Below are 13,668 nucleotides of genomic sequence, written 5' to 3'. Positions count from 1 at the left end.
CCTCAGAAATTGAAATACTCAAAGGCATGTCTTGTCGCATTCAGCCTTCATCGAATGAAGAGGAATCGTTTTGAGGCAATGCTGAAGAGGCCTGGGGTAGAAATTCAATCACAAACTGAGCCGACAGTGGAACGTGTAGGGCAAACTCTTTAACCACCGTGAATGTAGCAGTGGGCGCCGTCTTTCATCAGAGGAATAAAGAGGGCCACATGGTTCAACTCGCACAGCAGATAATGGAATTTTAAAGCCTATACCCAGGTGGGTTTTTTCCCCCCCAAATCTAAACCTTGACCATTTCTTCCAACAGAGTGCTGATGTCCATATGTAAATCCACTGCTTTAGTTCTTATTAAAAACTCTCATGAACGGCTGGAAAATATAGAAAGCCAATGAAAGAATTGAGTTGTCTCTAGAAACTATTAGTTACAGATTAAGACAAACCCTACAGCCTGACTTCCACAAGTTTGACCGCAAGTATAAAATTGTCATTGACCATATAATTGCTCAAACTGGAATTAAGAAAATAAATTGCTTAATGGAAACGTGCCAATTTAAAAAAAATAAAAACGGCTTTTGCACTAGGGTGAGATGGTTTTTTTTGGCTGTGTCGAAATTATTGTATTTCACAAAGCTGCAGTGGAAACACTTTGTTCCCGTCACACAATCAACAAATGTTACGACTGGCGGAAATGACAGGAAAAAAAAAAAAAAAGACATCAAGTGGTAGGAGGATGATGGCGCAAAATGGTTAACAACGTAAAGCATGAACAAACTTATTTTTTAAAATTGTATCTTATTTAATGAAAACAGCAATTGCAAAATTGTGATTTTTGCGACGTGAGCGGAACATCGACAAAGTCTTGCACTCCTTTGTTTGAAACTTCAGCTATTGTTTCCACACGTTGACTCTGCCTCAAGTATCTTGGTGTGAAAGTGAAGAGGTAATTTTTGAAGGAAGTTGGTTGCACTTGATTTTATTTAGTGGTCTTTGAATAAACAGGCATTGAATACAAATAATATTGCTTTCAACTTTCCCTTTTTCCCATAAAATCCCAACAAAAGTTTGTGACTGTAACAAGACAAAGTGTGAAGAAGGGGATGTGCATACAAGTAAGCCGGTCTGTCCAGTGACCTAATAAAACGGTTTATGACCTGGACATATTAAACTTGTGACCCGTCTTGTGTATTTTTGCTGACAACACAGGGAATAAAAGCTTAGTATTTCTGACAAGTTTCTTTTCACAACCTTCAACTTTTTTTGCAAAGAGTTTGCCTGTCAGCATCCTGCTGGGACCTTCCACATATATAACACTCCTCTTTGTAAGAAGCATGATGTTAACCTTTTCCGAAGTAGAAAGGGGAGAAAGAAGCCTTTTCCATATTGCTAAAACAAACTGTCAGAGATGCTTATTCACAATAATAGTCACCTGTCAAGTACAAGATCCTCATAGGAGCTTTGTGAGGTTCTTTGAAATGCCTTCTTTTATCCAAAGGGTTTCACGCTGAGGTCTAACACAACGATTAATGCATTCTCTAAGTCCCAGCCAAGGAGGGGAACACTGACAGTCATTCAAGACATGCTGACTAATACTGGAGCTTAATAATAAAAATACTGTAGTTACTGTATTTTGTGTTCCTGACTTCGTGAAATACAAGCTTCAGGGGCCTTGAAAGGGCAAGGTAGAACATTTTTTTGAAAACTCGTTGAGAGGAAAAAAAATTAAGGTGCAAGTAAATAAAAAAAAAAAAATAAATAAAAAAAAAAAAAATATATATATATATATATATATATAGAGAGAGAGAGAGAGATAAATATATATTTAAGAGAGCTGATTAAAATATTTACATTTTTTTGTCCATTTGTAAAAAACTTCCTGAAAGGGAGGATTTAAAAAACATTAAATAACAGTGCCCAAAATCATTTAAAAATGATCAAAAATCAAGTTTTCCTATTAAGTATTTCTGACTGTGTAAAATAATATTAGTCATTTATTTGCTCGTTGTTCCATCCTTAAATTTACTAATTTGAATAATAACTAATAAGATGTTTTTGGACACTTACTCATAATAACCAGAGTTGATCCAGTGAACAGAATTAGCGCCAAGAGGCTTCCTCCAATGAGATTATTGGCAAACAGAGTTTTAGTTTCGTGTAGACACGAGGACTAAAAGGTAATTAAAAGAGAGAAATTAAAGTTTGAAGCAACAGAAAATACAGAAAAATGTATGAGCTGCAGCGACAAACAGCCGATCAGCGGGGAGGAAATATCTATAGAACCCAGTTTAAAAAAGCAACACAAACACATAAAAGAGTACAATACAAACAAGAATAAGTGAAATGAAAGAGAGACATGGAACCTGAGCGTATGGAAAAGGAAAAAAAAAAAAAAAGATTATTATTTGTGCTCCGGGTCCCCTTAGGCAAATTAGAGTCAGGCCCCATGCAGAAAAGCCTGCCTGCCTGGCTTTGATCTTCCCTCTAATCAGATTGGAGCTCAGGGTTTAGGGGAGAAGGCACAACAATGTATTGCCTCTTATCTCTTTGAAAACTCCATGTGTGTCTGATTATTAAAATCTGTTTGTGTATGCATGGGGTGGGGTCCGTGTGTGCAGCACGGAGCTCATTGTGTGGCTGACTTGAGATTTTTAGATGATGAACTAGAGGCGCTCCAACCACACACACGCACGCACACACACACACACACACACACGTTTTTATATTTTTCAAAAGCAGTTAGGGTTTGCAGTTTTTTCGCTACAGGTTTCCGTATCCATTGTTCCTTCAGGTGAGGCTAGCTGATGATTCCAAATTGGCTCTGATTATCAGTGAGTGGTGTGAGTGGTGTGAGCGAGTACGCCGTGTGGCAGGAACGAATCCTTGCAGGTATTTATCCCACATACTGTAAGATTTCAAAGTCACTTTGTTTTTTATTATCATCTCCAGACGACTTAAATATTAACTAAAAAAAACAAAACAAAATATAATCCATCCATTTTCCAGGGTCAGTGTGAACACTGCTGTGTGTGAACAGTATGCATTTGAAGTAGATCGAGCATAGAAACATCTCAAAATAACAGTTTAAAAAGTCTCATTAAAAAACCAACATTCAATTCTTAATCTCTATTTTCAATATATTACCAATAGGACAAATTTGATTTTGTCAGAGGGCAAAAGGACGATTCTTTTACATGCCGTCCATAGCCGCACTGCCGCAGAATTGACTTCATGTCTGAAATTTGGAATTCCGATGGTCTGGAGGGAGCCAACAAACCACTGCAGTGACTGCTACTTCTGTGGCATTGATGTTACTGGGATCAGCAGAAAGAACCGGAGCAGCCTAAAGTATCGTGATCTTCAATCAGCACGTCGTCCTGATCGTGATGAAATTCCAGTACCTGTCTTTGGAGAACTTCCTGATAATAGTGACGAAGATTCCACCAGTGTTGAAGAAGAAGAAGAAGAAGAAGAAAAAGTGGTTTTTGACAGTGATGCTCCACATCCTTTTTCCCAAAATGAGACGAACGATCTAGTTCGCGATCACGGCTTGTCAAATTCCTTAGCCGAACTGTTGGCATCCAGATTGAAGGAAAAGAACCTCATCTCTGACAGTGCTTGCATCACCTTCTATCGCAACAGACATCAAGAGTACCTCCGCTTTTTTCTGAAGAGAAGGACTTGGTGTACTGTACAGATGTTGCGCAGCTTCTGCGTATGCTTGGAGTGCCACAATACGAACCCAAAGATTGGAGACTGTTTATTGACAGCTCCAAGTGATCGCTGAAATGTGTTCTGCTGCACAACGGCAACCTGTTTGCCTCTGTACCCCTCGCTCACTCGACTACACTAAAGGAGAAGTATGAAGCTGTGAAGTATGTGCTGGAGAAAATTTGTTATTATCAGCATGAGTGGTTCATTTGTGTTGACCTGAAAATGGTTAGCTTTTTGTTAGGACAGCAGTCCGGGTTCACAAAGTACCCATGCTTTCTGTGCATGTGGGACAGTAGGGACAGTGATCAGCATTACACGAGGAGGAACTGGCCTGTGCGGGAGGAATTGGTGCCTTGCAGAGTAAAGAACGTCATCAACAACCCTCTGGTGGACAGAGACAGGATACTCTTCCCACCGCTGCACATCAAGCTCGGCTTGATCAAACAGTTCACCAAAGCTCTGGACAAGAATGGTGGCTGCTTCACTTACTTGTGCCAGGCTTTTCCAGGATTGACCATAGAGAAGTTGAAAGCTGGCATCTTTGACGGCCCTCAAATCCGTCAGCTTATCAGAGACTCAGATTTCGAAACAATAAAAAAGGAACTGGAAGCGTGGAAGGCTTTTGTTTTGGTCGTGAAGAACTTTCTTGGCAATACCAAGGCCAGCAGCTACGCAGAACTTGTCACCAATATGCTGACTGCTTTTAGAAACCTCGGATGCAACATGAGCATCAAAATACATTACTTATTCTCACATATGGATCGGTTTCCGGAGAATCAGGGATCAATGAGCGACGAGGAGGGCGAGAGATTTCATCAGGACATAAAAGAAATGGAGACCAGATATCAGGGACGCTGGGATGCAGTCATGATGGCTGATTACTGTTGGACTCTGAAGAGAGACATCTCTGTCGCTGAGCATTCTCGGGTTTCCACAAAACGGAAGTTCAAGCCCTAAATTTGGAACAATGATGACGGTAACATGCACTTCACATGTCCATAACATTAATTAATTAATCAATGTCGACTGCTACATTTACAGTAACCGATGTTTGTAACATTTCATCAATAAATTGTGTTAGAAAACAATTGATATCTTAAAAATCTAATTCGGATGAGAAATATTACTAAAAATCAACCGATAATGTAAAAAAATGTAATTATCCATAATAATCCATTTAGACAAAAAACTCGGATTTAAAAATGAACTTAGCATAAAAACGTGACCTGATTGATAGAAATGGATGTTATTTTTGGATTCAGTAGTGGATGTTTGTAATAAATCAGTTGTCAAAAGATAAACTATTTTCCAAAAAATTGTTTTTGTAACCCTGTGTATTATTAACCAGAGAACACAGATCAGTCAACAGCAGCCACAGCAACAGGGTTTGGCAAAAGGGAGACAGAATATCTACCCCGGAAAGCACTAAAGCATCGCCGTACCCATCTCCTGGAGTCTGGGTAGTAGCATGAAACTGTCTTTGAAATGACAAGGCGTGATTGACATATAATTTTCCTACTGAACTGTAGATATCCTATTGTAATATTGTTTAAAATTGCGTTTTATACGGATATTTGTGAAACACTTCTGGAACTGAAGTCCTTTTGTTAAATGAGTTTGAATAATTATCATTGCTTTCTTTTATCCTTTTTTATTGTTAAAACTTTTCCTGGCTACTTAAAAGTTCACCCTTGGACCTTGTTTTGTGGTTGCTGCAGTGTTGACAAATTATCGCAGCTGCCTTCTGTTATAGTAACAACTACACTTCCTTTTTTATATATATTTCAGGCGGAAATTAGAGATGTTGATGATTTGACGGCTAAAATCCATGGTAGTTGTCGTTAGCCAGCAGTTTCTTTGGGCTCTTGCCTGCATGACGTCGCGTAGCAACATGTCTGAAGTGCGTTTTTCCATTTGTTTCAGCAACGCAGCTGCTGTACTTCACCCTCTTTCGTTGTACAACATGATTTAGTTCAACACTGAGTCAGGACGAGACACTTTCTGGGTAAGTTTTAAGCTTTTCACCTTGTTTAACATTGACATAGAGTCATAATTGATCACTTTGTTAAAATCGTGGTTTGCATGTGATATGCCCTCATTTCATCACCTTAGCTGCAGTCTGACGCTGAAAGTATTTCCTCACTGCCCGACTAGAAGGAGTGATGCAAGCACAGACCAACAGAGGGTAAGACTCATTAAAGCCAGAGGACCTTTAATTAAACAGTGTGAGAAAATGAGTGCCATGAGGTTGGTGTTAGCATTAGCGGCAGAGAAAGCCAAATGTGAAGTTCACTACAACATTTTAAATCAGAAGTTGTGTCAGCTAAGTTTGAGAAGCTGTTACGTAATATTCAGCTATAGATTTCCTTTGCTTTATTTATCTACTTATTAACTTTGAATTTATCAATAGTAATACAGCACAGATAATAGATGGACTCTCAAAACAATTACTGAAGGAAGTTATTCCATCTGTTTTTCAAACCCCAGTTCTGGTTGAAACTCGTCAATCTGTTCTCATTTCTTATTCTTCAGAGTGTTGATGCCCAGTTGAAGTAAATTCATTCTAAGCTTTTCGCCTGTACAACAGCATAAAAAATATCAATGAATAAATAAAATCTGAATGTTGTAGAGTACATTTCAAACATAAAGTTGCTAGCTAATGTCTGACCACACAAATCACTAAGCAGTGTTTAATCACATTGTTCTGAAACTTTTGCCTTGGTGAAACTGGAGATAGAACCACATTAGATTTAGTTTCTACTGTAGTTTCCTCTCTACGTTTCACAGGTTAAGTTCACACAGCACATCTTGATCCTCAATTTTTTGATGCTGGTTTCTGCGTTGGCGTTCATGCTACTGAATGATGAGTCCTCAATCAGACCTCAAAGCGTGCAAAAGAACGTTTCCGTCTTACAGCAACGCTTTGTTTATGGAAGTAATAATGGATGGAACCATTTATGGAAGGATTTTAAAGTTATTCAGAGCCGACAGCATCATCACAAAATCATGACAAAGACAAAGGAAGCCGATAAAAGGAAAGCACAACTAATAGCAACAGCCTTTACTGGAGCATTGACTGTGGCTTTTATACAGACATCTGTTTGGATGTGTAGTCAGAGCTGAGAGTGGTGGGATTGTGGTGTGACACGTTTCACTGACACAAACCTCTCTCATCATTTTCAAACATTAATTTTAAGCCGCTGTTTATGTCCAGATTTGCCGTGTCTGGCTCTGTCTGGTGCAGATCTGATTGCGTCTCATGTTGTGTTGGACATGAGACGCAATTCTGATTTAATCATGAATATGATTGAATCTTAATAAAAAGTCTACGTGTGTGATACTGGATATTTTAGTATCAATCTGATACCAGGTAAATGCATCACCGATACCGATACATTTTATTTATTTTGATACATCTTCAAACTTTTGACCTATATGTGTTTTTTTTGTTTTGTTTTTGCTTTAAATTATTTCATTCAAACCTGGAACTGAATTTGGACAAAGTTTGTATGTGTCTACAAAATACTTTTAAGAACAAATTAATATAATAAACAATAGCAATTTAAAAATGCATGATTTGAGAGTAAATCAAAACATACTGACACACAAATAAAATAAAATTTCAAGATAGAATCTGAAACTAAAGTATGAATGTTAAAACACTAGTATCGATCCAGTACTGATATAGACTTGGTATCGATATTTTGGATTGATCCACCCACCTCGAGGAATTGCAGAAAAGCTCCATGTTTATGGAAAAAATCTAGTAATCTAATCTGAATGATTGCAAAAATATTTGTCCATAAGTACTGTACAATACTGCAGAAAAAAACTAGCAAACTTGTAGGAACATAAACAAGCAGCCAGAGCTCCAATGTTAGCGTCTAGATCCAAGCGTATTTATTTGTGAGTGTCCAATCTGAAACACTAGTCATTATTTCATTTGTGAAATATTTTGACCACATTTGACAAACTTCTTCCTTCCATTTTAAAGGGATCAGATCGCTCCATGTTGATCTCTTACACAAGTTAAAAACAAAATAGACAGAATTTGAGGTTTTGCTGTACTTGTAAGTACCGCTGCTCCATATGTCTTCTCATTATAATGGGCCCCAGTACTATGTACAGTACTGTAGAGTACAGACAGCTATTATCAGACATAATAGCTGGAGACATAATAGCCTCCAGCTTATCAGGCATAAACAGAATTAATAATATATCTAACCTTTATTATTATTATTATTATTATTATTATTATTATTATTATCTGTTGGTGCAACTAATTCAGAAGACACTACCAAGTCCAACTTTATAAACAATTTCTTTTTTTTTTTTTTACTTCTGTACACAGCTCTTATTCATGTAAACATCCACAACCGACATTTCTGACTTTTCAAAATGTTAGATTTTTTTCCCCTTCAACTGTTTTCGGACTGAATGGACTGAATGTGAAAAGCAGAAGCAAAAGCAGCGTTGGCAGCAGACTTATCGCCGGACAATAATTCCACTTGTTCTTTAACCTTTCCGTGGAGCATTCATGCCGAGATCAGGACGTGTCAGCGTTCTCATTAGTTGCTTTTGTTGTGTTTTAAATGCGCCGCTGCCTTTGGAGTTTTAACAAGCCGTGCAGGTTAGCAGGACCTGAGAGGGCAGCAGCCCGCTTTGATTTTAACAGGAAAAATAAGAAATAACAGGAAGAAAAAAATTAGACACAAGCTTGTTTACGATTTGTAAGGTCAAATCATTTCGGGGTCACGTTTTATTCAGCTGACTTTTATGGGCTTCGTTGTAGGAAAACTTTTCAGAAGTCGGTCTTTATGAGAGCTGTCTTACAAAAATTGGCCTCCTGGTTGTTTGGTTTAAGCCCTTATTGTCTACCTTTGTTCACACAGTCACAACCCCCAGAAAGGAGCTTTATGAATTTAACTCATTCCTGCCCAAGTTCAATGTCAAGGAAGAAAACTTACTTTTCCAAAGCTGGGTTAGAGTTAGGATAACTGTGGTTTACTTTGAGGAATAAACTTCACCATGGAGGAAAAGATACAATGGAGAACAAATTTGACACAGAGGAGAGGAAACTGACAGGCTTTCAACTACTGGGAGGGTGGATGGGTGTCATGGGAACCAGGTGTGACTAATTAATGAAATGTTGACCATGGAAGATGAAGGGAGATGAAGGGCGGTAATGCACACCACAGATTTTTAGTTGTAAAAAAAATAACTGAATATCATCGTTTACCCTTCCACTTTCTAATTCTGCTTCACTTTCTGGTCTGGCTCATAAAATTCAAATAAATTCCACTACAGTTTGTGTTTTCCTGAAATTTGCTGTTTAAGTTTAAACATGAAAGAAATAATGTGAAGCAGTGCGATTCCTTTCGTTGAATCAAACACAACTCAGTTAGGCAGTTTAGGTTTCATTAGAGGAAAACTGGAAAATCATTTTACATTTCCAGAAGCAGTTCATGAACAGGAATAAATAACTCTTCCACTGCAAAAACACAAAATATTACCAAGTATGTTTTTGTCTAGTTTCCCGTGCAAATATCTTAGTACACTTGAAATAAGACTAAACTAACTTACAAGTCACGTTTCAGCAAGATATAGGAGCTCGTTTTAAGTCAATTACTTAATATTGTTAAAGTACTCATCAAGACTTTTTTTTAAGAAAAATTTGATTTAAAACAAACTCCTCTTGCTGGAAAGTTACTTGTGTTGGTTTTGTCTTATTTCAAGTGAACTAAGATATTTGCTGTAGAAACTAGAGACCAAGAATACTCTGTAATGTTTTGTATGTTTGCAACGCTAGAACTCTGAGCATTGAAACAATTGATATAATTCAAAAACAGCACATCTTCTTCTAAAGTTAGCAGTTAAAAAAAATGTATTGAAACCACTGAGTCCAGGAACAAACCGATATTTAACGCTCTACTTTTTCTTTCTGGCAGAGCACTGGGACCAGGTCAGGGTCGTCGTTCCGCTCTAATTGTCTTTACTCTCTACATATACAACCGATTAACACCAAATAACAGAGCTGTGTTTTGGCCCTTAACCTCTGTGGCCACGGAGGCTTTTAACACACGAAGCTGTCGCCGCAGATGAACCCACATACGATTACGGCGTTGTGTTGTTTGTGTGATAGTTCTCTCTCATCTGTTTTAAGGCCGTCGCCTTGCGAAAGGGATGTTTTCTGCTCTCGCACTGACATCTTGATATTCGTCCCCACCTTCGATAACGCCACTTAATTGTCCATAACAATGCGTCCGTTTCTTTTCTTACGTCCGGTGGCTTTTATTTTCACTGCTGAACGAGACAAAGGCTTTACTCCCAATTCATTTTCAAGGTGACGAACACAAATCAAAGTGTGAAATTTTCATGATTTAAATGATCACATTAGACCTGAGTGGAACAACATCTGAAACAGTAATTATCATTGAGCACATCAATTTATTCATCATTTACTTTTCTTCGTTTTTTTAACCCATCTCTATGTCCTCATGACGACAGGGAGCTTTTTTTCCGCTTTTCAACTTTAATTTATGAGAGCGGCGATTATTTATCCGTTTCCAGCTGTTTTTCCTTCCACACAGCAGCTTTCTCTTTGTTTTATCTGCAGGAAGTAGTCTGTTTCAGGAACACGGAGACAACGCTCTGTAACTCCATGTGAGACGCTGTTGACTTCCTCTTTGGGTTCTCATGTCCTAGCTATTAAAAAAATTAAAAAAGACATACAAAATTTATCATTTTAAAATCAACAGTTTTGAATCTTTTTATTGTCTTTTTCTGATGACAGTTTTATCTGAGAGATGAACAGCATGCCGTACATTTACACACACCTAACAGCTCACTTCCTGTTTGACATTTTTAAGTGATGAGAACAGCAACCAGAAGCATAATAATATTTCACCACAGCCTTTTCCGCTCGAGAAGATTTGTTTTTATTGTTTCATATTGAATCTTTTCTTTTTTTCTGGTCTAATTCTAAAGAAAGAAAAACAACACTGATTGTGTAATCAGCGGCTCACCGCTGTGGCTTGGTCCCGCTTTCAAACATGGAACAAAACAAGAACTGGAGAGAACTCGTATCGTATTGTCAACTTTAACTCCGACTTTACTGGAATACTGACAAACATACTGGTGAAAGGAAATACACGGTGCTGTTTTAATGAATGATTATTAATAAATGCCAGAAGCAATTAACAAAATTTGTACATTTCCAAGTTAGGGCACCACTTGATTATCATTAAATACTAGTTTTCAGTCTCAGTTATTGTTTTGTGACCACCCGCCTGAAAGGTTAGAAACTAAATAACAGATGAAGGAATAATTTCATCTAATGTTCTAAATTTCTAAAATATACAAATGTATTGCCAAAAATATTCCAACCTCATGTTAAATACTTCAATAAAATTGTTACACTAGAGCAGGGGTCACCAACTCCAGTCCTCGAGGGCTACCGTCCTGCACCTTTTAGATGTGTCTCTGCACAAACACACCTGGATCAAATAAACTGCTCATTTCCAGCCTATTGCAGAGAGGAATGAATGCTGGTGAGGAAATTCAGACATTTTGGAGGAGAGGTGAATCTAAAAGTTGCAGGATGGTAGCCCTCGAGGACTGGAGTTGGTGACCCTGCACTAGAGGTACTCGACTAAACTAGAAAGTAAAAATGTAAAAAAAATAATGAAAATAATAAACTGCCAACCAGTTCACAGTGCAAAGTACAAATGAAGATAAAAATGTAAATGTATTATTTTAATTTTGATTAATTAAGCACACAGATTTTAAATTTTTAATGCAATTATTTGCGTTCTGTTTTGTATCGTGATAAGAATTTTTTAACGATAATTGATACAAGATATGACAAAAGAACGGCTAAATAGTTACATAAACAAGAACCATGTTCATTTTGTTTATTATATTGTTGCATTTGACTTGCAACTCTCTAATACATTTTAATTGTAGCCGTCTTACGGGAAATGTTTTGGCTCTTCTCCCTTTAGATTTTTCACTAAAACACCAACAGCACCTTTACATTTTGCCACACATTTTCAACTGAAGCGTTTTTAATTCTTGTGTTTAATTAAAAGTTATTTGTAAAGCACTTTTAAAAGGCCAATTTTCCACCTTCGGAGACGATTGGGAGAAGCATCACAGGCGGCCTGCGTAGCATCTTGCTACGGAGGCCCATTTGTCTAAACAAGGCAATTAGAAATCCATTTGAAGAAGCGGGCTTGTTAACTCCACAGGGGTTTTCAGGATGGGGGGGGAAGGATGGGTGTGATTGCTTAAGACAGCAATCACAATAGGATCTTTTCCCCCGATCTCTACTGAACGGCGTTCCTCTGGTATACCGTGGCCTCATCTGCATCTGCGTCGGCTAATTTAGGAAATGAGATCATTTACGGAGATGGGACGCAGCGGTACGCATCGGGCTTGTTACATATTCCAGGATATTGTTGTATTTCGTGTTGCAGATGGGGAGATTACGTTCTCGCTGCCGATCATCATCAGAGGTGGAACTCTGGACTCTGACCACATGACACACATCCTGCATCACTGGAACGAGACGGGATGTACTCAGTTCGAAAGTTTACATACCCTAAAACAGTCAGTTTTTTGTGACGTAAACGAACGAGACTAAAAAAAAATCACTTTTTCCAGCTCTAATGTGACAAAGAAATGCACATGTCAAACAAAAACATGTAACAACTTTTTGCAGGCTGGTTGGATCAGTGTGCAAACCTTTCCACCGGTACTTTGATAAAACATCTGATTTGTTTTCAGCATTCAGTCATCTTGACTTTTAACTGTAAAAGTTCTCCAAATTGATCAGATTCTGACAATTCACCTCTTCTTCTGATTAGGAATGTGGCAATAAGCAAAAATCTTTCAATAATTTCTATTTCCATGATTTATCAGTTTTCTCTCCATCAAAATTGGACAATAAAGGTCTTCAGTCTGGTGCTTTGGTCTCAACCAGCCATTTTTATGAAGGATGATTTTGTTTACAGGGACTAAATAATTCCATTTTGTTTGTTGTTTTATTTATTTATCTTCAATGTTTGAAATATCTTCCAGTTGCAGTGTAAGATGTTCATTAGAATTTAAATGTATTGATCTTTGAGAACGTGTTCTTCCACTATCATTATTCATTACCATTGTATTAGATTAAAATGGTCTCAAAACAGCAATATATTATCGTTTATCGCGATAACTTCTGGGATAATTTATCATCCAGAAACATTTGTTATTGTGACAAGCCTACTTCTGATCCCTACGATTTTCTATCAGTTTACATTTCTGTTTATATTTCTGTTTTTTCAAAGCAGTGAGCTTTGAGCATCCCCAAATTAAGCAAAGATTATTTCCACCCTTTTCTTGGCACCCTCATTCCAGCAACTGCTGAGACGTCCAAATATCCGGCTTAAACTTTGTCCAGCAGAGCTATTAGTTAAAGCACCCATTCATAATGTCAGACTCAACCCAGTGTCTCCTCACTCGCTATGCCTGACAGCTGGTTGGCGTCTTTTAAATTTTACACTCGTCTCGAAGAACCCCCATACGTCTCATATGTCGTCACAGTGCATATGAGAAACCTACTCAACACATTCTTGTTAATTTTGCAGAGTCCAACTGCAAAGTTCTGACTCAGCTGTCGACATATGGACCATAATGAACTCGATATGCGGCGTGTGCAGAGTGTACGTTCAGATTCATCATCATCACGTTAAGCTTCAAATTCAATGTGGGAAGTGAAATTTAGCTTGAAAGTCATGTATTCACAATGTTCAATATTGAGAAAGCACCTTATTTTAAAAGTTAGTCAACGAGAAAAGGTGTCAAAAAGGCACAATAATCCTAATTCAGACTTGCTCTGGACAATGAAAAGCTGGCTAAGCATGGTAAACTAATTATATCAGCTGTAGAGTTCAACTGACTCAACAAATGGGAGGAGTT

At 37.8% G+C, this 13,668-nt stretch overlaps 1 long non-coding RNA gene across 2 annotated transcripts in view; it reads left to right on the top strand.

Moving 5' to 3' along the window:
- The first annotated feature begins 5,404 nt into the window (after positions 1-5,404).
- LOC145553268 (uncharacterized) overlaps positions 5,405-13,668 on the top strand; it is a 50,972-nt gene continuing 42,708 nt past the window's right edge. Inside the window, exons 1-2 of one of the 2 annotated variants that reach the window (XR_014089571.1) lie at positions 5,405-5,713; positions 5,821-5,893. This is a non-coding gene — a long non-coding RNA (uncharacterized LOC145553268). The remainder of the gene's footprint in view (positions 5,714-5,820; positions 5,894-13,668) is intronic. The other variant, XR_014089572.1, reaches the window with a different exon arrangement.

Source organism: Poecilia reticulata, chromosome 10, assembly GCF_904066995.2.
Source record: "Poecilia reticulata chromosome 10, P_reticulata-male-v2, whole genome shotgun sequence".
NCBI lineage: Eukaryota > Metazoa > Chordata > Actinopteri > Cyprinodontiformes > Poeciliidae > Poecilia > Poecilia reticulata.
The sequence above is the reverse complement of the archived record's forward strand: the minus strand, read 5'-3'. Positions and strand labels throughout refer to the sequence as shown.